Raw genomic sequence first — 24,081 nt, 5'->3', positions numbered from 1 at the left:
ATAAAGTTCTCCTGCATTTAATCTCGTTATAACCAAATTCAATATTCTTTGCAAACTGCACTAGAGGTTCTCTCTCTCTCTCTCTCTCTCTCTCTGTGTGCGCATTAACCATACATATACAACACACGCACACACACACATATATATATATATATATATATATATATGAGCTAGCTAGCTGGCCAGCCCCGCCTCTCTTTCATTCATAGCTATATAACCAAACTCTACAATACGGTTTCTGCAGCTTCTTTGCAAACTGCAAACTGCACGTACGGGGTTTCTCTCTCTCTCTTAAATATCTGTACACACTATATATACAACAATTGATACATTTACAAAATATGGAAAGCCAGGGGATCCTTTGTATGTATATATTCACCAAGCTACCTAGCACATCTTTATGGTGAATTAATTGTGACTTATACATTGCAGATGCATGAAACAGGTTCTTACTGAGAAGATTGATATCAAGGTAGAACAGCAGTTGGTAGCTATATATAGCTTTATATATATATATATATATATATATATATATATATTTGAAGAATGTGGAAGCTTAAGGTTGCAGATGGAGGGAATGACCCTTACATCTACAGCACAAACGACTTTGTGGGGAGGCATATATTTGAGTTTGATGCCGAGGCAGGAACTCCAGAAGAGCGAGCCGAGGTGGAAGAAGCTCGTCTTAATTTCTACAATAATCGCTATCAGGTCAAGCCTAGCAGTGACCTCCTATGGCGTTTGCAGGTATTTATCCACTTAATTTCGTTAGTACTTGGTAATGTTCTCTTTAGACTTAAGTTTAGCAAGAGAACATGACTGTGTGTATGTTTGGCTTGGTTTTTATTATTAAATTATTATAAAAATCTTGAAAAGGGTTTCAAACTTGATATCATCTATATATACAAAGCAAAAGGTAGAGAACAGTGAAACATTCAAAATACCAAAAAATACCCTTGGTTAATTCAAACATTTAGAATTAAAATTATTAATTAAATGAGGATAATATGGTAAGTTCACATTTTTTTCATTTAAAAAAAATTAAAACTAAAAACAAAATCAAATAATATGTCCTATTTTTATGGAATATAACTACCCATATTATCTTTTCTTAATTTTAAAAAAATAAAAAAATAAAAAAAACCAATTGGCAAGCATGTGCCAAGGGGCTAGTATCTTATTAAAAAATAAAAGTAAAATAAGGAAAAAAAATAAAAATAAAACTAGACAAATAGTTAGCTTTAAACCTGTCAGCTTTGAATACTTTTTCTTGTTTTTAATTAGCACTCATAAGTTTGTTCTATAATCACCTAGAGGATAGACGGGTAAGGCGGTCGTCTAAGGCCCCCAATTTTTAAAGCCAATATATATATATATACAGTCCCCTTCTATTGAGGGATCCCTTAAATAAAATTATTTGAGGGACGCCCTTTAGGGTACCCTACAATTTTTTTCCCAATGATCCAAACCATCTATTTTTTAGGTCTTCATTCATAGATCATCCTAACAAAAAATTAGACAAATTGGAAACCGTTTCGACATCCAATTGTGTCTTACAAAATCAATGAACACGGTACTTCAAGAAAATGCTAAAATTTCAATAACTTAATTGAGTGGTCAAATGATATCGGATTCAAGTGATTTTTTGTAGGGATGATCTTTGAATGAGTATCTACAAAATAGACGGTTTGGATTAGTGAAATACAATCCGGAGTGGGGCCTACAAGGGGTGTCCCTCAAATAATTATTTGAGGGATCCCTCAATGGAAGCTCTCTGTATATATATATATATATATATATATATGTATGTATGTTACTTTTGTACTGTATTGATATTATATTAAGCGCAAGTATTGTTTTTTAAAAAGCCCAATTATCTACTCTAAAACTTAGAAAAGGAAACTCAATAAAGGACCAATTATTATTATTTTTAAAAAAGTTAAAAAGTTTAATGAGTTAATATATGTACTGCAAGAGGAAGTGTTCTTGGAGGAAGAACAAGAAGGTAAAAACCTACAAGACTATTGCTTTATATTTTACTAGCCTCTTGCGCATGTGTCAATTGGTTTTCTTTTTATTTTTTTATTTTTTTATTTTTTTATTTTTTTTTTTATTTTTTTAATTAAGAAAAAATAATATAGGTAGTTATGTTCTATAAAAGTAGAACTTATTATTTGATTTTGTTTTTAATTTTAATTTTTTTAATATAAAATTTTGAATTTACCATATTATCCTCATTTAATTAATATTTTAAAATTTTAATATTTGAATTAATCAAGGGCATTTTCTGGTATTTTGAATGTTTCATCATTCTCTGCCCTTTGCTTTATATATATAGATATTGAAAAAGACATGATAGAAAAACTTCATTATGTAAAGTTGATTGATACTTTTTGCATCGAAAAATGTAAGAAGAGTTATATTTAAGTGATTTCGTCCCAAAAAAAAAGGTGATATTTAAGTGATGTTTTGATGTATTTTATAAAGTTTTTATGTGAATTAAATTTTGTTTGTTTCTTTTAGATTACAATTGTGACTTTGAGTTCATATAATTTTTTTCTACGTATCCAAAAAAACATAACATAAGGTCACATTTTGGTGGTTGGCCTAGGGCTAGGGCCTCCAAAACTTAGCACCCGACTGTAATCAGCATCATGAATTAACTTACTTTTTCTCTAATACCAATGTTAATCCTCTCCTCTGTTCACTAAACTGCAGTTCCTAAAAGAGAAGAACTTCAAGCAGACAATTCCCCCAGTAAAGGTTGAGGATGGCGAGGAAATCACATATGAAAAGGCAACAGCCTCACTGAGAATATCTGTTCACTTCTTATCAGCCATGCAGGCAAGTGATGGCCATTGGCCTGCTGAAAATGCTGGCCCATTGTTTTTCCTTCCTCCTTTGGTGAGTGTATAATTTCTAATTTCCTTATAATTACAGTTATTTATTAGAGTTTTTTACTAAAATTTTGGAGCGTTTTACTAATTTTCCCTTTTGAATTCTTTTTTTTTCAGGTCATGTGTACATACATTATAGGGCATCTTAATACTGTATTCCCAGCAGAGCATCGCAAAGAAATTCTGCGTTACATATACTATCTGTTGAAATATAATCCTTCTGCAGATTTCCTAGAGCTGAAGTCATCTTCTATTTTTTGTTTTCCTGCTAAGTCTATTTAAATGATGTAATGAGAACCATTAGATCATAGTCTAGGTGGATTCTCTAGCTTAGATTTGGTATGACATGTGTAATCACCTAATAGGGTGACAGCTGTAATTCTGTTAGAGAGAATCACACTTCTCTCTCTGTCAGTCACACTATGTGTGCTGCAGAATTTGCTGAATTCAATAGAACAGTGCATTCCTATTTTTCTCTTCACTCTCTCTAGCAAAATGCTCTAGAACGAGCACCTCTTCCTAATCTGAAAATACACATACAAACTGAGAATTCTAACATGGCCTCAGAGCCAGGTTTGATTGTTTATTGGGCGTGAATCTGTGACATTCGAGCTGGTGCTTGGCTGAGCTGACGTTGAGCTCACTCAAAATTTCACGAAGCCTTTCTAGCTGCGTCTGATGTCTAACATGGCAGTATCAAGCTCTTCTGAGTTTCGTACACCAGTGTTCAATGGAGAAAACTATGAGTTTTGGAGCATTCGAATGAAGACCATTCTGAAATCTCATGGACTGTGGGATTTGGTTGAAAATGGCTTTGATGCTTCAGATCCAATGAAGGAAAAAGGAAAGGAAGAAGGATCTAAAGCTGCTGAAGAAGAGAAGTCTACATCGGCTGAGATTTTGATGAAAGATGCTCGTGCACTTGGACTGATCCAAGGTGCAGTCTCAGACCAAATTTTTTCCAGAATAGTGAATGAGGAAACCTCAAAAGGTGCATGGGATATTCTGAAGCAGGAGTTTAGAGGCGATAAACAGGTACGAAGTGTGAAACTACAAGGCTTACGTAGAGAGTTTGAATACACTCGTATGAAGGATAGTGAGTCATTCTCTGGTTATGTAGCTAAACCGTTTGATCTAATTAATCAAATGAAAAGTTATGGTGAAGAGTTACCTAGAGAAAGAGTTGTGCAGAAATTGCTTATTAGCTTGCCTAGATCTTATGACTCTATATGTTCTGTGATTGAGCATTCAAAGGATCTTGACACTCTTGAAATTCAAGAAGTGGTTGCGTCTCTCAAGAAATTGGAGCTCAGATTGGATAGGCACACTGAAAACTCCACAGAAAAGGCTTTTACTACCCTAAACATAGAGAGTAAAAGGTCTAAGAATGGAAGTTCTTCTGGAGGTAACAAGTCTCAGAAGAACTGGAAGGAAAATGGGAAGAATTGGAATAACAAGTCCAACTCTAATTCCAAACCAAATGCATCAAATGAAGGAACTAAAACACCCTGCAAGCACTGTGAAAAACTGCACTATGGCAAGTGCTGGTTTGAAGGAAAACCAAAATGCAGAGGATGTGGAAAGTTTGGTCACATGGTTAGAGATTGCCATGGAAACCAACCTGTGCAGAAGGTGAATTATGCCAATCAGGTTGAAGAAACTGGAACATTGTTTTATGCATGCAATGCTGTGACAGATGTGAAATTGAACAATTCTTGGTATGTGGACAGTGGCTATAGCAACCACATGACTGGAGATGAAAGGCTACTGATAGATATTCGAAGGGATGTAACTTCCAAGGTGAAAATGGGGACTGGAGAGACAGTTCAAGTTGCAGGAAAAGGTACACTTGTGATAGAAACCAAGACAGGCAGAAAACACATTTAAGAAGTGATGTTGGTGCCTGGTTTAGAAGAGAACTTGCTCAGTGTTGGTCAGATGATGGAACATGGGTATTGTTTAGTATTTGGAAAGGGAATGGTGACAATTTTTGATGATTGGTCGCTGCAAAATCCTATAGCTAAGGTTCCAATGACTAGCAATAGGTGTTTCTCTCTCACAATGGTACCTGCTACTCAGTTGGTGCTGAGAGCAAGTGTGACTCACAGTTTGCAGACTTGGCATAAAAGGCTGGGCCATCTTAATGATCAAAGCATCAGGATGTTGGCAAATCAAGACATGGTTCATGGACTGCCTAGTCTGGAGAAGGATTTTGCAATTTGTGAAGGCTGCAAGCTGGGAAAGCAGCATAGAGACTCATTTCTTGCAGAATCTACTTGGAGAGCTCAGTTTCCACTTGAATTAGTTCACACTGACATCTGTGGTCCAATGCAGATTGCATCAATGTCAGAAAACAGATATTTCCTGTTATTCATTGATGACTATACAAGAATGGCTTGGGTTTATTTTCTCAGAAATAAATCTAATGCTTTTGAATGTTTCAAGAAGTTCAAAGCAATGACAGAATTGCAGAGTGGACACAAAGTGAAATCACTTAGAAGTGACAGAGGTGGAGAATTCATGTCAAATGAATTCCTTGCATACTGCAGTGAGGCTGGAATACAAAGACAGCTGACAGTAGCATATTCCCCTCAGCAAAATGGAGTTGTTAAGAGGAAGAACAGGACTGTGATTGAGATGGCAAAGTCTATGCTACATGAAAAGAGTCTTCCTTATGAGTTTTGGGCAGAAGCTGTCCATACAGCAGTCTACCTTCTCAACAGGTGTCCTTCTAAGTCTCTTAAGAAAATGACACCATTTGAGGCCTACACAGGAAGAAAGCCAGGTATTGCACACTTGAAAGTGTTTGGATGCCTATGTCATGTACTTATTCCTTCTGTTTTGAGACACAAGTTGGAAGAAAACAGTCACAAATGCATTTTTGTGGGCTATGGATTGTGTAAAAAGGCTATAGACTCTATGATCCTAAGACTAGAAAGATTATCTTGTCTAGGGATGTCTATTTTGATGAAGAAGCCTCATGGAAGTGGGAGAATCCTAGCAATGCAGATGTGAGAATGCCTATGCCAGATGGAAATCAAGGTACTGCAGAAACTGAACAGAGGCTATTAGATGAACAATCTCAGTTTTTGGATACTCAAATGCAGATGGAAGAAGAAATTGCACCTCAAGGGGAAGAAATGCTTGATGAGACTCAAAGGTTTGATCACACACCTCACGAGTGGAGGAGTATTAATGACATAATGGCACAATGCAACATGTGCATTGTAGAACCTGACAGCTTTGAAGAAGCAGATTTGGATGAATCATGGAGATGTGCAATGGAGGCTGAATTGGAGATGATTGAGAAGAACAATACTTGGAAATTAGTTGACAGGCCATCTAACAAACCAGTAATTGGTGTTAAGTGGGTCTACAAGGTCAAACTGAACCTAGATGGTACTGTGCAGAAGAATAAAGCTAGGCTTGTGGCTAAAGGCTATTCACAGAAGCCTGGAATCGACTATAATGAGACATTTGCCCCTGTGGCAAGACTTGACACCATCAGAACTTTGATAGCCCTTGCAGCACAAAAGGAATGGAACCTATTTCAACTGGATGTGAAGTCTGCCTTTCTCAATGGCATTCTAAAGGAGGAAGTTTATGTTGAACAACCTCAAGGATATGTTCAAGAGAGCAAGGAAACCAAGGTGTACAGGTTGAACAAGGCTCTATATGGACTGAAACAAGCCCCAAGGGCCTGGTATGATGAAATAGATGCCTATTTCAACACTGCAGGTTTTAAGAAGAGCTTAAGTGAAGCTACTCTCTATATCAAAACAAGTAACACCTCAGGTATTATCATTGTCTCACTTTATGTAGATGACATTATATATACTGGAAGCTGCCCTAAAATGCTTGAAGAATTTAAACAAGATATGATGCAACACTATGAGATGACAGACTTGGGTCTGTTGCACCATTTTCTTGGCATGGGAGTGGAACAAACTAATAAGCATATTTTCATTCATCAAAAGAAATATGCCATGAAAATTCTTGAGAAGTTTGGAATGAGAGACTGCAAGTCAGTGGCAATTCCATTAGTGGTGAATGAGAAATTGTGTAGAGAAGATGGGAGTGAAGCAGCAGATGAAAGTGAATTCAGACAGATTGTAGGAAGTCTGCTTTATCTGACTGCCACAAGACCAAATGTCATGTTTGCATCTAGCTTGCTTGCTAGGTTTATGCACAATCCCTCAAAGAAACATATGGGAACTGCTAAAAGGGTGCTGAGATACATACAAGGCACATTGGATTTTGGAATTGAATTTGAAAAGGGGAAAACAGCTACTCTAATTGGGTACTGTGACAGTGACTGGGCTGGGAGTGAGGATGATATGAGGAGCACCTCAGGATATGCCTTCACACTAGGCTCAGGCATGTTCTCTTGGGCTTCCACAAGCAAAACACAGTTGCTCTATCTACAGCCGAAGCTGAGTATGTGAGTGCTGCAGAAGTAACTTCACAAGCTAAGTGGCTCAAATTTGTGCTTGAAGATTTTGGTGAAGAACAGGTAGAAGGGACTCCAATTCTATGTGACAACACCTCTGCAATTGCAATGGCAAGGAATCCAGTTCATCACCAAAAGACAAGACACATCAGCAGGAAATTTCATTTTATAAGGGAAGCCATTCAAGCAAAAGAAATTGAACTGGTGTATTGCAAGACAGAAGATCAGATAGCAGACATTTTGACTAAGGCTCTGCCTAAGGATCGGTTTGTAAGGCTGAGAAGCTTGCTTGGAGTGAAATCAGCCAAAGGATTAGAAGGGAGTGTTGAAATATAATCCTTCTGCAGATTTCCTAGAGCTGAAGTCATCTTCTATTTTTTGTTTTCCTGCTAAGTCTATTTAAATGATGTAATGAGAACCATTAGATCATAGTCTAGGTGGATTCTCTAGCTTAGATTTGGTATGACATGTGTAATCACCTAATAGGGTGACAGCTGTAATTCTGTTAGAGAGAATCACACTTCTCTCTCTGTCAGTCACACTATGTGTGCTGCAGAATTTGCTGAATTCAATAGAACAGTGCATTCCTATTTTTCTCTTCACTCTCTCTAGCAAAATGCTCTAGAATGAGCACCTCTTCCTAATCTGAAAATACACATACAAACTGAGAATTCTAACACTATCATCAGGTACATACTTATTTGGTATATTTGTTCACACAAATGGGATCAAATTTTAAATTCAATTTCCACTCCTTGTGCATATTTTGTGTTAAACTAGTATATAAAGAATGGTAATGTATTTTCAGAATCAAGATGGTGGTTGGGGATTACATATTGAAGGCCATAGCACCATGTTCTGCACAGCCCTGAGCTACATTTGTATGCGCATTCTCGGAGGAGGACCCGATGGAGGCCAGGACAATGCTTGTGCCAGAGCAAGGAAATGGATTCTTGATCATGGTAGTGTCACAAACATGCCCTCTTGGGGAAAGACTTGGCTTTCGGTACGTATGGCCTTGTTGAATGGAAAAAATATGAGTAACAGTTTCATTTATTAGGCTTCAATTAATATGAGTATGTTGCTTTTGTTGTAGATACTTGGCGTGTTTGAGTGGTCTGGAAGCAACCCAATGCCGCCGGAGTTTTGGATGCTGCCTTCATTTCTTCCTATGCATCCAGGTTAGCACACCTGCAGATTGAAGAACTCTGCAAACTCAAGGAGTGTCCTTGTGATTTAGTTAGGACTCTTAATTTTTAACCTTTTTTATCTTGAAAATGCAGCAAAAATGTGGTGCTATTGTAGGATGGTTTACATGCCTATGTCATATTTATATGGGAAGAGGTTTGTTGGCCCAATCACACCTCTCATTCTGCAATTAAGGGAAGAACTATATGCTCAACCTTACAATGAAATTAATTGGAAGGGAGTTCGCCATCACTGCGCGAAAGTGAGTTAAACTTAGTTAAATGAATTAATCAGTTTATGATTCTTGTTTATGTACAGAACCTGATTACGGTAATTTAATTGCAGGAGGATATCTACTACCCTCACCCTTGGATAGAGGACATTATGTGGGATAGTCTCTACCTATGTACAGAGCCTATTCTTACTCGCTGGCCGTTTAACAAGTTGATCAGAGAAAAAGCTCTTCAAGTAACAATGAAGCATTTTCATTATGAAGATGAAAACAGTAGATATATTACCACTGGATGTGTGGAAAAGGTAATGTGGATAAGGATACTGATGTACCTTATAGGAGACTGGAGAAAAATATTAGCTTTTCAGATTCTCATCATGTTATTTGCATTACTTGAACAGGTGTTATGTATGCTTGCTTGTTGGGCTGAAGATCCAAATGGAGACTATTTTAAGAAGCATCTTGCTAGGATCCCAGATTATTTATGGGTTGCTGAAGATGGGATGAAGATGCAGGTTGGTATACAAAGCATCCCAAATTATTTATGGACTGTTGTAAACTTCTTTATTATTTTTTATATTCACAAATGCTTTTAATTTTAAGGAGTAACTCACCTAGAAGTTGACATATTTATTGTTTGACTGATATATGCAGAGTTTTGGTAGTCAAGAGTGGGATACTGGGTTTGCAATTCAAGCTTTGCTTGCTAGCAATCTCACTGATGAAATTGGACCTACGCTCGCTAGAGGACTTGACTTCATCGAGAAATCTCAGGTTCAATTTTAACTAGAGTCAACTAAATTATCATTTTTTTTTAAGTGTAAATGTGTAACCATTCATTTGTTCAGACTAATGAATCCTTTGCACTCAAACTGTACAGGTCAAGGACAATCCATCAGGTGACTTCAAAAGCATGTACCGCCATATTTCCAAGGGATCATGGATTTTCTCTGATCAAGACCATGGATGGCAAGTTTCTGATTGCACTGCAGAGGGTTTAAAGGTAACGAACGCATCAATTGAGATATCCACCCTGTTGGTTATCTCCATGTTTCTCACAATAGCCCTCTCTACAGTGTTGCCTGCTGTTCTCAATGATGCGACCAGATATAGTTGGTGAAAAAATGGAACCTGAGCGATTATATGATTCTATCAATGTCCTACTTTCCCTACAGGTAACAACTAATGTGTCTTCAAGTACTCTTATCTCGTATCTTAAGTCATAAATATGAGTTTTGAGTAGCATGTGGTTTCCCTGCAGTAAGCAAATTGTGTCTTCTATGTCTCTGTACTCAACTCATAAATAAAAAAGCTTTATTTTACAACTCCTTGCAGAGTAAAAATGGTGGTTTTGCAGCCTGGGAACCAGCAGGAGCTTCAGATTGGTTAGAAGTAAGCATTTTAACAAATTGGAGTCAGATTGGTTAGAAGTAAGAAGTTAATGTTCTTGAAATATCCATTAGCAGATACTCTATAGTCTCTCTCTCTTTTTTGTTTCCCCTAGATGTTAAATCCCACTGAATTCTTCGCAGACATTGTGGTTGAGCATGAATATGTTGAATGCACTTCAACTGCAATTCAGGCTTTGGTTCTGTTTAAGAAGTTGTATCCTGGGCACAGGAAGAAAGAGATTGATCATTCCATTACCAATGCTACGCAGTACATTGAAAGTATACAAATGCCAGATGGTTCATGGTATGTTTAGATAGTCAGATATGTAAATATATAAATGTTTGTTTCAATTAACAACTAGAGGAGAAGAATAACTTAGTTGAGGAACATTTTGCACAGGTATGGAAATTGGGGAGTTTGCTTCACATATGGTTCCTGGTTTGCCCTTGGAGGGTTAGCAGCTGCCGGCAAGACTTTCAATAATTGTTTAGCCATGCGCAAAGGGGTTAACTTTCTACTCAAAACACAGAGAGAATGGTGGTTGGGTAGAGAGCTACCTTTCATGTCCCAAAAAGGTAAAATGAGGAGGTGGATTGTATTTTTAAGCTTCAAGTTTCTTAAACAATCCTATTGTCTTACATTAAAATATTTGTCTCTGTGGTGGGTGATTCAGGAGTACGTTCCGCTAGAAGGAAACCGATCAAATTTAGTACACACTGGATGGGCTATGATGGGTCTGATTCATGCTGGACAGGCAGACAGAGACCCTGCACCTCTTCATCGCGCGGCCAAGTTGATTATCAATTCTCAAATGGAAAATGGGGATTTTCCCCAACAGGTACCTTTCTTAGCATAGCATGACTTGCATTACAATCTGCTTAATTTTTACTTTTAACTTTTTCTAACCGTTAATCACTGAACTATGGCAGGAAATTACAGGAGTGATCATGAAGAACTGCATGCTTCATTATGCAGCTTACAGAAACATCTACCCTCTGTGGGCTCTTGCAGAGTACCTCAAGTGGGTCCCATTGCCTTCCAAAGCCTAAATACTGTATTATGCAGCTCATCCAACTTAAAGGATGCAACATATATATATATATAAGAGCCAATTGTTGGAATTCATTTTTATGAGGCTCAGCTTGATGCCTATGCACAATGTGTCAATAAATCTATGAGAAAGTTAGATTAACTATACAATTCAATTTTAATTAAAGAAAAATATATTTGTGTCAACACTAAATTATGCTACAATTACAATATTAACGAGTGAAAATACGTGTGAGATGTTCTTAAAATGATCAATTGAAAAGAAGCAAGAAAGTCCACAACCCTTGGTAACCTTCCAGAAATGCACCAGTCAGTTTAAGGGCCTTTAACCCTGCTAATGACTCTACTTTGGGGCTACAAACCCTTGTTTATTTGGACAACTGCTTTGATGCAGAAGATCCTTGTTGATGTCAAGAATGGTGTGTTGGACTCTGGTTGCATTTGTTGTCAAGAATGATTTTCCTTGGTTGTCAATGCCAATTGTTACTCTAGTGGCATTTGGATTTTGTGGGACAATATGTTGTGAAAAACACTCCAAGACCTTGTCGTTGATGGACTATAGAACTATCAGACATAAACCACACAAAGATAAAGCACACACAAATCGAAAAGTAAAGAAGCAAACAAAGAACACAAGAATTTATAGAAATTCAGTGTTGTGCCTATGTCCTCTTGGTGATCCCTGAGAAATTCACTAGTATGAAAGAACCCATTTGGTTACAATGAAGAATCCCCTTTGCTATCTGACAAACCCTAGCTCTCTTTTCTCTCAGTCTTGGCTCAAACTCAATTTCATGCCTTAGTTTTCTCACGTTATAATAACCTAGCATTAAATTGCCTATTTATATGTCATAGGGTGACAATCTATCCTAATTCACCAAGGATCTGCGTTGGAGACTCGCCTCCAGCTCAAGCAGAAAGCGTGAATTCTCGCTCTGTCGCTCGAGAGCGAGCAGGTTTCTCTCGAGCGCCGGTGCCTAGGCAAGAAACCACCATTTTGCCGCTCGAGCGGCAAAGCCCAGTCAAAACGACTACAGCTCTTTTGACCGTCTATTTCCTTCACTCCTTTCATATCTTTAGGTGAGCCAACTTCAACATGACCATCACATGTAGGAGTATGAACCGCAAGATGGCGTTGTTCAGCAAAGAGTAAGAGAGCCTCAAGATCGGCATATGTAATAGGGGTTTCACAGGCTTGAGCAGACGCAACAATAGACTCATATAAGGGCCCAACATTATTCATAATGATAGCAAGAAGATCGGAGTCAGGAATAGGAGAACCAGATAACGTGAGGTTGTCGGCAATAACATTGACCTTGTCCAAGTAATCAGCAATGGAGGAATCACCACTACGAAGCTGCAAAATCCGATTCTGATTCGGAGAGGCGAAACATTTTTCAAGACCCACCCTAGTAGAATGAGCAGAAGTAAGTAAGACAACCGACAGTGGCAAGAACTGTAGAACTAAAAGAACTATTGATCCAGGATAAAACCAATTGTTCTTGTTGAATCCAAGTATCGTAAGTAGGATTAATGACATCAGTAAGCTTGCCCTTGTCATTCGTAAGAAAAGGAAGAGGAGCTATGGCATCATCTTTGACAAAGGACATCATATTACGGCTTTTGAGGAGAGGGAGAATCTAGACCAACCAAATGGGATAGTTATTTCGATCAAGCTTGAAATGAACAGCTTGAGAGACAGAGGGAAGAGCATCACCGGAATCAGAAGAAGAGGCCATGAGGAATAGAAAAGAAGAAAAATTTCTGACTGTAAGTCAATAGACTCTTGATACCATGAGAGAATTAGAACATATGGGGTAAGGCCTCAATCATCACGAGAATTAGCTTTGGGCCAAAAAGTCAAGGTTTCTATCCAAGCTAAGGAAGAGATAGCGTCTCAATTGGGTCAAGTCATGGACCCAATGGCTGCAGCCCAAACTTGTTTGCTCTTTGACTTAGCACTTTTACCCACAGTCTAAATGGGTTTACCCAGGTAAATACACTTTACCCAAAGGATTTCGTCTAATCTTGACAACTGGGGGAGATTTTAGGTGGTAAACCAAGGACTAAGCAACCACATTAAATGCGATTTGAACATTAAAGGCCTACTGAACTAACTTGTCAACAAAAGACTAGACTAAGGCCAGTTCTCACCGTCAACTTAAGAAGCAAGGCATTCGAGTTCACCAACTCACCCGTAAAAGAAGGATTGATAGCAGATTCAGCCATCTTATCACCACACGTGCATATACAAATACCAAGAGGGTTATATATACTACCAATTTGGAAATGCACGGGACATAGACAATCTCTCTCACATTCAAAATGAGATCAACATTCAAACTTAATCAATACATGATCTCGTTGAATTCAAATTGCACTCTTCATTTTAAGATTTCCAGCTGACCACTCTTGAGATTTCTTTTGTTTATTGCTCTGTCATCACTTGGAATGATTCCTAGTTTATAGAATTAGTCTTATAAGTTCTTTAGTTATCATCAACTCTTTGTATCTTGAACTGAATAGAGAGATATTCAGTTCCAAGTTGTAATATAGCATGTTTTAATCTCAATACAAGGATATTTACTCTTTCTTATATCTTAAAGCTCAAATTGGGCAACGTCAATAGTGTAAATGTCATATTCGGCAGTGTAACTTAATTTGTATACTGTTGTATCAGACTTTGTCTTATTATCATACAAAGTAGAATATTGAAGTTCTTAATCATACAAGGCATTAAAAAGAACTAATCAAAGTCAGTTCCTCACTTGTTACACAATGCCTTGATTAGATTTTAAGAAATTGAGCGTGAATCTTAAACATTTCAAACAACATAGTAGTAACACATCTTTTATTGGTCTTAGCCAAGTACCAATAGTGGCACGTCTATTCATTAAGTTACAAGGATTATTCCAAGGCCATTTCTCAGGCCCAAAGTGAGCTCTTTATTCAGCTTGATCCAACATACAAGGGCATCAATACTTTAAAGATACAGTACACCTGTCATTTTAGGGTGAATAGTAAACTTGCGGGCTCTGGTTGAGTGTAGTTTTTGTCTTGTCCCTAGTTCATCAAAAAAAGTAAAAAGAAAAAGGAGAAAATGAAGTAAGCTTTGGGCCTAGAAAAGACGACGAAAGGATATTCAAATTTGAGGAATTACGATTACTTGTGGACAATCCAATGAGATTGAATTTCTTGTCAAATCCAAATAGATTATGAAAATACCTGTAGGATATCTATAAATGCCTGGAGAAGGTTAAACAAACTAATTCGGATTTTTTGCAATAAATAATGATCAACCTTTTAAGTAGGATTGATATGAGTTATCAATCCTGAGATGTGCAAAGCTTAAAATAAAAGAACACGCAGGTATTTATTTTACGTGGTAAAACCCCACCTCTGGGGAAAATCCACGGGACTCCTTAGTCCAGAACGAATCTACTATAGAATTGAGATTACAAGAAATACGCACACACACTTGTCTTAGACTCAATCTAGACAATGTTTACCGACTTCTTCGTAACTCAGCTTCTGTCACGGGATGATCTTTGACACTCCTTTTGTTGAATGCAATACTGGTCACGATTGCTTCAAGCTCACCGGAGGATAAACACACAAAGTGTCTTGATGTCCTTAACCATATGAGACACCGACATGCATATGTATGCAATATGAATGATGAATGAATTCGATCAATCACCAAGCAACCTAAGCACTTGATGACTATCCGAGTGATCTAAGTGCAGCAGCTTTTCCCAAAATATATTCAATGTGCATCAATGGTTTTGGACGTTGGAATTTCCCAAACTATATTCAATATGCTTCAATAGTTTTGGACGTTGGAAAAGCTTACATCACAAGAAGGCAAAGCCTCCTTTTTATTCACAGCAAGTTTCTCACGAGAGAGAAACTTGCGAGACTACACTTCCAAAATAATTATAACTCTAAGACCAATTGAACTAAAACTCTTTGAACCTGGTGCAATCTGCTCTCCTTAATGAGACGCAACACAAGGGCCAAACACTTATCAAATTAACAATATAAATTTTGATTCAATAAAAATACAAAGTCTAATTCATTAAGGACTCTTAATGAAGTCACCAACCGACTCATATTTTAACTTCAATTATAAAGACTCAAAACAAAACTTCAACTATAACTCCTATCATGAATGCATGATATGTCATGATTTACCTGTTGTCAAGTTTCTCATATGGTCAGAGTATGCCTCGGAGGTATGTGATTGAAAGGGTAGTGCCAAAACTTCGAGTAGCAATTTCTCACAAACTAATTTTCAACCTATACTACAGTCTAAGAAATGCCAATACGATTTTCGTACTAACAGATTACTTGTGTACAATCCAATCAGAGAGGATCTAGCACCCCCAATATATGTTAATAGCTTACTTCAAAATTAATCTCATGAAATATGGGCCCTAAAATTCTTCAAGGCAGTTTAACTTGTTCATTATAGGAGAAGCAGATTTCAGGAAGAAAACAATGGAATAGTTTGTAAACTTGGTTTTGTCCCTCAGCTGAGTCTTGGTTTTTTTTCATTGCTCAAATAAGTTTCAAAAATAGCTTAATTTGCAGAGCTCAAGCTAGCTTGAGGAATGAGACATTGTGATTGAGTTTTAATTTCCAATTTAATATGGCTTTTCTTGGATTGTACTTAAATGAGGTAAAAATAAAATTTTGGTCAACTTCAAACTTCGTTAGAAATCCACAGCAGCCTTGACGAAAAATGAGTGGTGTACTTGTCTTTGGTGGTTGTAACTCGTTTTTGTATCGTGCTTATAGTCAAAATTACGTCGTTTGGGGTTGAGTTAATTGAATTATAATATGTGGTCATAGTTGTGTGTTGACATTGATTTTGGACATTGCATACCTAGTATGTGGCCACTTCGCATTAGCCCTCACCCATCATCCCGGGGTTTTTCTTACACACTTTATTAAGTTATTTAAAGGGTTCAAATTTGAGACTATTAATCTGTAAAGTAAAACTATATTTTTAAACTCTGGCTTCAAAAATGACGATAAAATAAGTTCACATAACAATACGTAATTAATTTCTGTTACAACTACTGCTGTCCACCTTAGCTACTAGGGGAAATTTCTAAAAGATAGCAACAAAAGTGTGTATGAATAATGAACCGACAACGAGATTATAGATATGAACCAAGCTAGACCTTTGCAAAGGTCACAGCAGCGAGGGGAAGGAATCATATCATAAATACATTTCAAAGTTTCCATTATTGATTTTTGCCCTTGGTCCATTATGTCTGCATTGAGTTGAATTTAAATAAATTTGTTAATTTTCTAGTAGCAAATTAAGTTGCATCGTTCTGATGAATATGCTTCAAAAGATTAATTTTTGTTTCATTTTATTTTAACTTTTAATACTCACTTCGAGATTTTTGCTGTGAAAATATTTTATTTTTATTTTTAAAAAATAATGCAATAAGTTGAAAAATTCAAACTACATGTCTTATGTATATTAAATAGTACCGAAACATGCAAAAATTTATCAGAGACTTTAATACAAAGCCAAAATCATTCTAAGCTTTTTCATATTAATGTGAACCTTTGTCGTGTTGTAGTTGAAAAGATATGATTATATTGGAGGAGGCGATCCATGGAACCATGCCAAATGGGCCATCCCACCGTTAATTGTTGCTCTAGAATGAATTATTTTGAATTAATTAATATATATTTGTAGGCTCACTGACTTGGACTTTGGTGGGCAGGAATATAAGGCTAGTTTGGCATTGTTATATTGTGAAAATAATCACTGTTAGATTTGTTGTGAGAAAAATCAATTGTGAGATAAAGCAGTTTAGCGTTTGGTAAAATTTTTGTTAAAAGTGTTGTTGGTATTGATTTTATGCATAATCAAAAAATGATTGCCGCATAATCATTAAGCCCAGCCCCTCTTCGAAACTGATTCCTGCATCATCAGAAAATGAAAGCACCTCATTAGCTGCTTTCACTTATAGCTTTCTCTCACAGTAATTTTTAACAATAAGTGATTTTCTCACAGTTTATCAAACGGGTTGGGCTTCTCAAATTTTTTTAAAAATCACTTATCATCCCAAATAAGCAATGCCAAACAGACAATAAGTGGTAAGACTTGTTTTTGCTTTGGCTAATATTTGAGCACGTCCGCATTAACTTACTTGTTACTGTATTGTGGACTACCTGTAATTTTGATGTCCTATTGAGTGTTTTGAGTTTTATTATGAAGTTTTAAAGTTGGGCTTATTTTAAGAAATCGATAACAATTTTGTAATTTATAGAAAGTTCAAAACTTCTTTATTATGTTGTAAATTGATTTTTTTTATATAATTTTTTTTATAAATAATTTAAAATTTTATATTAAGTATAATAGTAATTTTTTGTTTTATTAGTTGACCACATCATGCATAGGTACGTGTGCCGGCTTCAGCTTGCAAAACTCACACAACACACATGGAGATGGAGACACGCAAGATTGGAAAATCAAGAGTGATTTGGTTTGTAGGAAATGCACTCTATTAAAGGGTGAAATTCAAAACGTTTATTAAAGGGAGAAATTCAAAGCGTTTATTCAAAAAATAAATTCAGCTTTCATGTCCCCACACACCTAACCCAATATTCGGCTTTCATTATTATAAGTGAGTTAGGAATTAAGAGTTGAAAGTTTTAGTGACCCAACAGGAGTTTCGCTACTTGTACAAATTATGTGGGGTTTTACCTTAAAAACAAGCATTAGTGTAATTAGAAGTGGATTATCTATATTTTAATTGTAGATTATTATTTCATTTATATATATGGGACTTACACAATATAACTTGTATCGAGTCACCTACATATGACACTTTAATAGTATGTATGAAAAATCCTCTCTCACATGATCACCAGTTTATCAAATTAATTAAGGGATCTGTCATGGCTTGGCCGTGGCAATAGCAATCATGGGTAAGCGCCGCCTTCGTTGAAAAAAATGACACATAGCTGATCAGCTTAATTACCAAAAGACCAAAGACAATAACATCACATGGCATATATACCTCATATTGTTTGTTTTGTCTATAAAGTTCTCCTGCATTTCATCTCGTTATAACCAAATTCAATCTTCTTTGCAAACTGCACTAGGGCTCTCTCTCTCTCTCTCTCTCTCTCTCTCTCTCTCTCTCTCTCTCTCTCTGCGCGTATTAACCATACATATACAACGCTATAGCTGGCCAACCCCACCTCTCTTTCATTCTTAGCTATATAACCAAACTCTACAATACGGTTTCTGCAGCAGCTTCTTTGCAAACTGCAAACTGTACGTACGGGGTTTCTCTCTCTCTCTCTCACACACACACAAATATCCGTACACACTATATATACAACAATTCAGACATTTACAAAATATGGAAAGCCAGGGGATCCTATGTATATATAGATTCACCAAGCTACTTAGCACATCTTTATGGTGTATTAATTGTGACTTATATACATTGCATATGCATGAAACAGGTTCTTACTGAGAAGATATATATCAAGGTAGAACAGCACTTGGTAGCTATATATATATATATATATATATAATAAGAAAGAGATATTTGAAGAATGTGGAAGCTTAAGGTTGCAGATGGAGGGAATGACCCTTACATCTACAGCACAAACGACTTTGTGGGGAGGCAGATATTTGAGTTTGATGCCGAGGCAGGAACTCCCGAAGAGCGAGCCGAGGTGGAAGAAGCTCGTCTTAATTTCTACAATAATCGCTATCAGGTCAAGCCTAGTGGTGACCTCCTATGGCGTATGCAGGTCTTTATCCACTTAATTTCGTTAGTACTTAGTAATGTTCTCTTCTTCTTAGACTTAAGTTTAGCAAGAGAACATGAGTGTGTATGTTTGTCTTGGTTTTTCTTATTAAATTATTATAAAAATCTTGAAAGGGGTTTCAAACTTGATATCATATCTTATAAATAAATAATTAATTAAAATAAAGAAATAAAGAAAAATACAACTAGACAAATAGTTAGCTTTAAACCTGTCAAATTTTGAATTCTTTTTCTTGTTTTCAATTTGCACTCATAAGTTTGTTATATAATCACCCGGGAGATAGGCGGGTAAGGCAGTCGTCTAAGGAATCCAAATTAGAAGTGCCCTCAATTTTTATAAACCACTATATATATATATATATATTACTCAGTTCCGATATCTTGGACAATAAGAGTTTAAGAAATTGTGGTCACTCACCTTTGGATATTAATCTAATGGTTCAAAAAAGTTTTTTAAAAGGAGTGTAAGAGTGAGTGAACCGTTGAATTTACATCCAACGGTGAGTGACCACAAATCTCTTGAATCCCTGTAGTCTAAGAAATCATAACTGATATGTTACTTTTGTACCGTATTGATATGAGTAATGCTAAATAGCATTACTCTATTGATATTATATTAAGCCAAATTATCTACTCTAAAACTTAAAAAGGGAAACTCAATAAAGGACCAATTATTATTATTTTTAAAAAAGTTTAAAAAGTTAAATAAGTTAATCTAGTTGAATATATGCACTGCAAGAGGAAGCGCAAGAATAAGAAGGTAAAAATCCACAAGACTATTGCTTTATATTTAGTTTTTATATTTTATATTGAAAAAGACATGGTAGAAAATTTTGATTATGTAAAGTTAATTGCTACGTTTTGCATCGAAAAGTATAAAATAAGTGATATTTAAATGATGTTTTGATGTATTTTATAAAGTTATTATGTGAATTACATTTTATTTATTTCTTTTTAGGTTACAATTGTGACTTTGAGTTATATAATTTTGTTCTACTTATCCAAAAAAATTTACATAAATATGCATAAAGAGTAGAAGGTAACATTTTGGTGGCTCGCCTAGGCCTCCAAAACCTTTTCACCCCCACTGAAATCAGCATCATGAATTAACTTACTTTTTCTCTAATGCAAATCCCAATCCTCTCCTCTGTTCACTAAACTGCAGTTCCTAAAAGAGAAGAACTTCAAGCAGACAATTCCCCCAGTAAAGGTTGAGGATGGCGAGGAAATCACATATGAAAAGGCAACAGCCTCACTGAGAAGATCTGTTCACTTCTTTTCAGCCTTGCAGGCAAGTGATGGCCATTGGCCTGCTGAAAATGCTGGCCCGTTGTTTTTCCTTCCTCCTTTGGTGAGTATATAATTTCTAATTTCCTTATAATTACAGTTATTCATTAGAGATTTTTTACTAAAATTTTGGAGCGTTTGACTAATTTTCCCTTTTTATTTTTTTTTATTTTTTTATTTTATTTTATTTTTTTTCAGGTCATGTGTACATACATTACAGGGCATCTTAATACTGTATTCCCAGCAGAGCATCGCAGAGAAATTCTGCGTTACATATACTATCATCAGGTGCACACTTATTTATTTGGTTCACACAAATGGGATCAATTTTTAAATTTAATTTCCACTCATTGTGCATATTTTGTGTTAAACTAGTATATAAAGAAAGGTAATGTATTTTCAGAATCAAGATGGTGGTTGGGGATTACATATTGAAGGCCACAGCACCATGTTCGGCACAGCCCTGAGCTACATTTGTATGCGCATTCTTGGAGACGGACCTGATGGAGGCCAGGACAATGCTTGTGCCAGAGCAAGGAAATGGATTCTTGATCATGGTAGTGTCACACACATGCCCTCTTGGGGAAAGACTTGGCTTTCGGTACGTATGGCCTTGTTGAATGGAAAAAATATGAGTGCTAGGTGCATTTATTAGGCTTCAATTAATATAAGTATGTTGCTTTTGTTGTAGATACTTGGCGTGTTTGAGTGGTCTGGAAGCAACCCAATGCCGCCGGAGTTTTGGATGCTGCCTTCATTTCTTCCTATGCACCCAGGTTAGCACACCTGCTGATTGAAGAATTCTGCGAACTCCAGGAGTGTCCTTGTGATTTAGTTAGAAGTCTTAATTTTTAACCTCTTTTATCTTGAAAATGCAGCAAAAATGTGGTGCTATTGTAGGATGGTTTACATGCCTATGTCATATTTATATGGGAAGAGGTTTATTGGCCCAATCACTCCTCTCATTCTGCAGTTGAGGGAAGAACTATATGCTCAACCTTACCATGAAATTAATTGGAAGGGAGTGCGCCATCTCTGTGCAAAAGTGAGTTTAACTTAATTAAACTAGTTAATCAGTTTATGCTTCTTGTTCAATTACAGAACCTGATTACAGTAATTTAATTGCAGGAGGATATCTACTACCCTCACCCTTGGATACAGGACATCATGTGGGATAGTCTCTACATATGTACAGAGCCTCTTCTTAATCGCTGGCCGTTTAACAAGTTGATCAGAGAAAAAGCACTTCAAGTAACAATGAAGCATATTCATTATGAAGATGAGAACAGCAGATATATTACCATTGGATGTGTTGAAAAGGTAATGCTATTACAGAATCAATGAAGGATGCTAATAGTTTTGAGGTTCTCATGTTATTTACAAATTTTGCCTTACTTGAACAGGTGTTATGCATGCTTGCTTGTTGGGCTGAAGATCCAAATGGGGACTATTTTAAGAAGCATCTTGCCAGAATCCCAGATTATTTATGGGTTGCTGAAGATGGGATGAAGATGCAAGTTAGTACACATTTTGTTTAAACAGTAGCAGTTAAACACCATACAGTGAACGTTACTGTGATTTTGAATTTCAAACATTTACTCTTCACTATATAGTTGTATGCATTTAATTTTGAGACACAGTTTTGCTCCTTTGGTCATTAATTCAAAGTCAACTATATGCAGAGTTTTGGCAGCCAACAATGGGATACTGGTTTTGCCATTCAAGCTTTGCTTGCTAGCAATCTCACTGACGAAATTGGACCTACGCTCGCTAGAGGACATGACTTCATCAAGAAATCTCAGGTTCATTTTTAACATCAGTGAACTCAATTATCATTTTTTTTAAATGTGAATGTGTAACCATTAATTTGTTCAGACTAATGAATCCCTTGCACCCAAACTGTACAGGTGAAGGACAATCCATCTGGTGACTTCAAAAGCATGTACCGCCATATTTCCAAAGGATCATGGACTTTCTCTGATCAAGACCATGGATGGCAAGTTTCTGATTGCACTGCAGAGGGTTTAAAGGTAACGAACGCTTCAATTTAGATATCCACCCTGTTTGTTATCTCCATGTTTCTCACGATAGCCCCCTCTACAGTGTTGCCTGCTGTTCTCGATGATGCGACCTGAGATAATTGGTGAAAAAATGGAACCTGAGCGATTATATGATTCTGTCAACGTCCTACTTTCCCTACAGGTGACAACTAATGTGTCTTCAAGTACTCTTATCTTGCACCTCTAGTCATAAACTCATAAATAAAAAAGCCTTATTTTACAACTCATTGCAGAGTAAAAATGGTGGTTTAGCAGCCTGGGAACCAGCAGGAGCTGCAGACTGGTTAGAAGTAAGAATTTTAACAAATTGGTCATGTTCTTGTGCAAATATGTCAGATGTGTAAGAAGTTAATTTTCTTGAAATATCCATTAACAGATATGTTGAATCCCACTGAATTCTTTTTTTACTTCCTCTAGATGTTAAATCCCACTGAATTCTTCGAGGACATTGTGGTTGAGCATGAATATGTTGATTGCACTTCATCTGCAATTCAGGCTTTGGTTCTGTTTAAGAAGTTGTACCCTGGGCACAGGAAGAAAGAGATTGATCATTTCATTACCAATGCCACAGAGTACCTTGAAAACATACAAATGCCAGATGGTTCATGGTATGGAAGTTGGGGAGTTTGCTTCACATATGGTTCCTGGTTTGCCCTTGGAGGGTTAGCAGCTGCCGGCAAGACTTTCAATAATTGTTTAGCCATGCGCAAAGGGGTTAACTTTCTACTCAAAACACAGAGAGAGAATGGTGGTTGGGGAGAGAGCTACCTTTCATGTCCCAAAAAGGTAAAATGTGGGAGGTGTTATATTTTTAAGCTTCAAGTTTCTTAGACAATCCCATTGTCTTACATTATAATATATGTCTCTGTGGTGGGTGACACAGGAGTACGTTCCGCTCGAAGGAAACCGATCAAATTTAGTACACACTGCATGGGCTATGATGGGTCTGATTCATGCTGGACAGGCAGACAGAGACCCTGCACGTCTTCATCGTGCAGCGAAGTTGATTATCAATTCTCAAATGGAAAATGGTGATTTTCCCCAACAGGTATATCTCTTAGCACAACATGACTTTCATTGTAATATTGATGACATGCATTGCAATCTTGTTGACTTGCATTATAATCTTGATGATTGAGAAAGATCAAATACAAAATAACATACCATGTTGGAATACGCTTAATCTAACCACTAATCATTGAATTATGGCAGGAAATCACTGGAGTATTCCAGAAGAACTGCATGCTACATTATGCAACTTATAGAAATATCTACCCTCTCTGGGCTCTTGCAGAGTACCGCAAGCAGGTCCCGTTGCCTTCCAAACCCTAAGTGCTGTATTGTATAGCTCATCCAACTTAAAGGATGAAACATATAATAGCCTGTTGAATTTTTTTTTTCACGAGGTTCAGCTTGATGCCTATTGAGAATAACTGTGTATAAGCAATGTGTCAATAAATCTATGAGGAAGTTAGGTTACCTATTTACAATTCAATGAGATTGAATTTCCTGTTCAAATTATAAAGCAAAATAAAATTTCTATTCGTGCCATATGTTAATTATGCTTTTCTTAGGCGATGACTACGATTACAACATTAACAGGCAAAAAGACCGTGTCAGATGTTCCTAAAATGATCAATTTGAAAAGAAGGAAGAAGGTTCACAACCCTTGATAACCTTCCTAAAATGACTCTACTTTGGGGCCACAAAC

General features: G+C 36.5%; 1 pseudogene; it reads left to right on the top strand.

Moving 5' to 3' along the window:
- Positions 547 to 23,914, top strand: LOC18781701 (annotated as a pseudogene).

Source organism: Prunus persica, chromosome G3 (assembly GCF_000346465.2).
Source record: "Prunus persica cultivar Lovell chromosome G3, Prunus_persica_NCBIv2, whole genome shotgun sequence".
Taxonomy (NCBI): Eukaryota; Viridiplantae; Streptophyta; class Magnoliopsida; order Rosales; family Rosaceae; genus Prunus; species Prunus persica.
The sequence above is the reverse complement of the archived record's forward strand: the minus strand, read 5'-3'. Positions and strand labels throughout refer to the sequence as shown.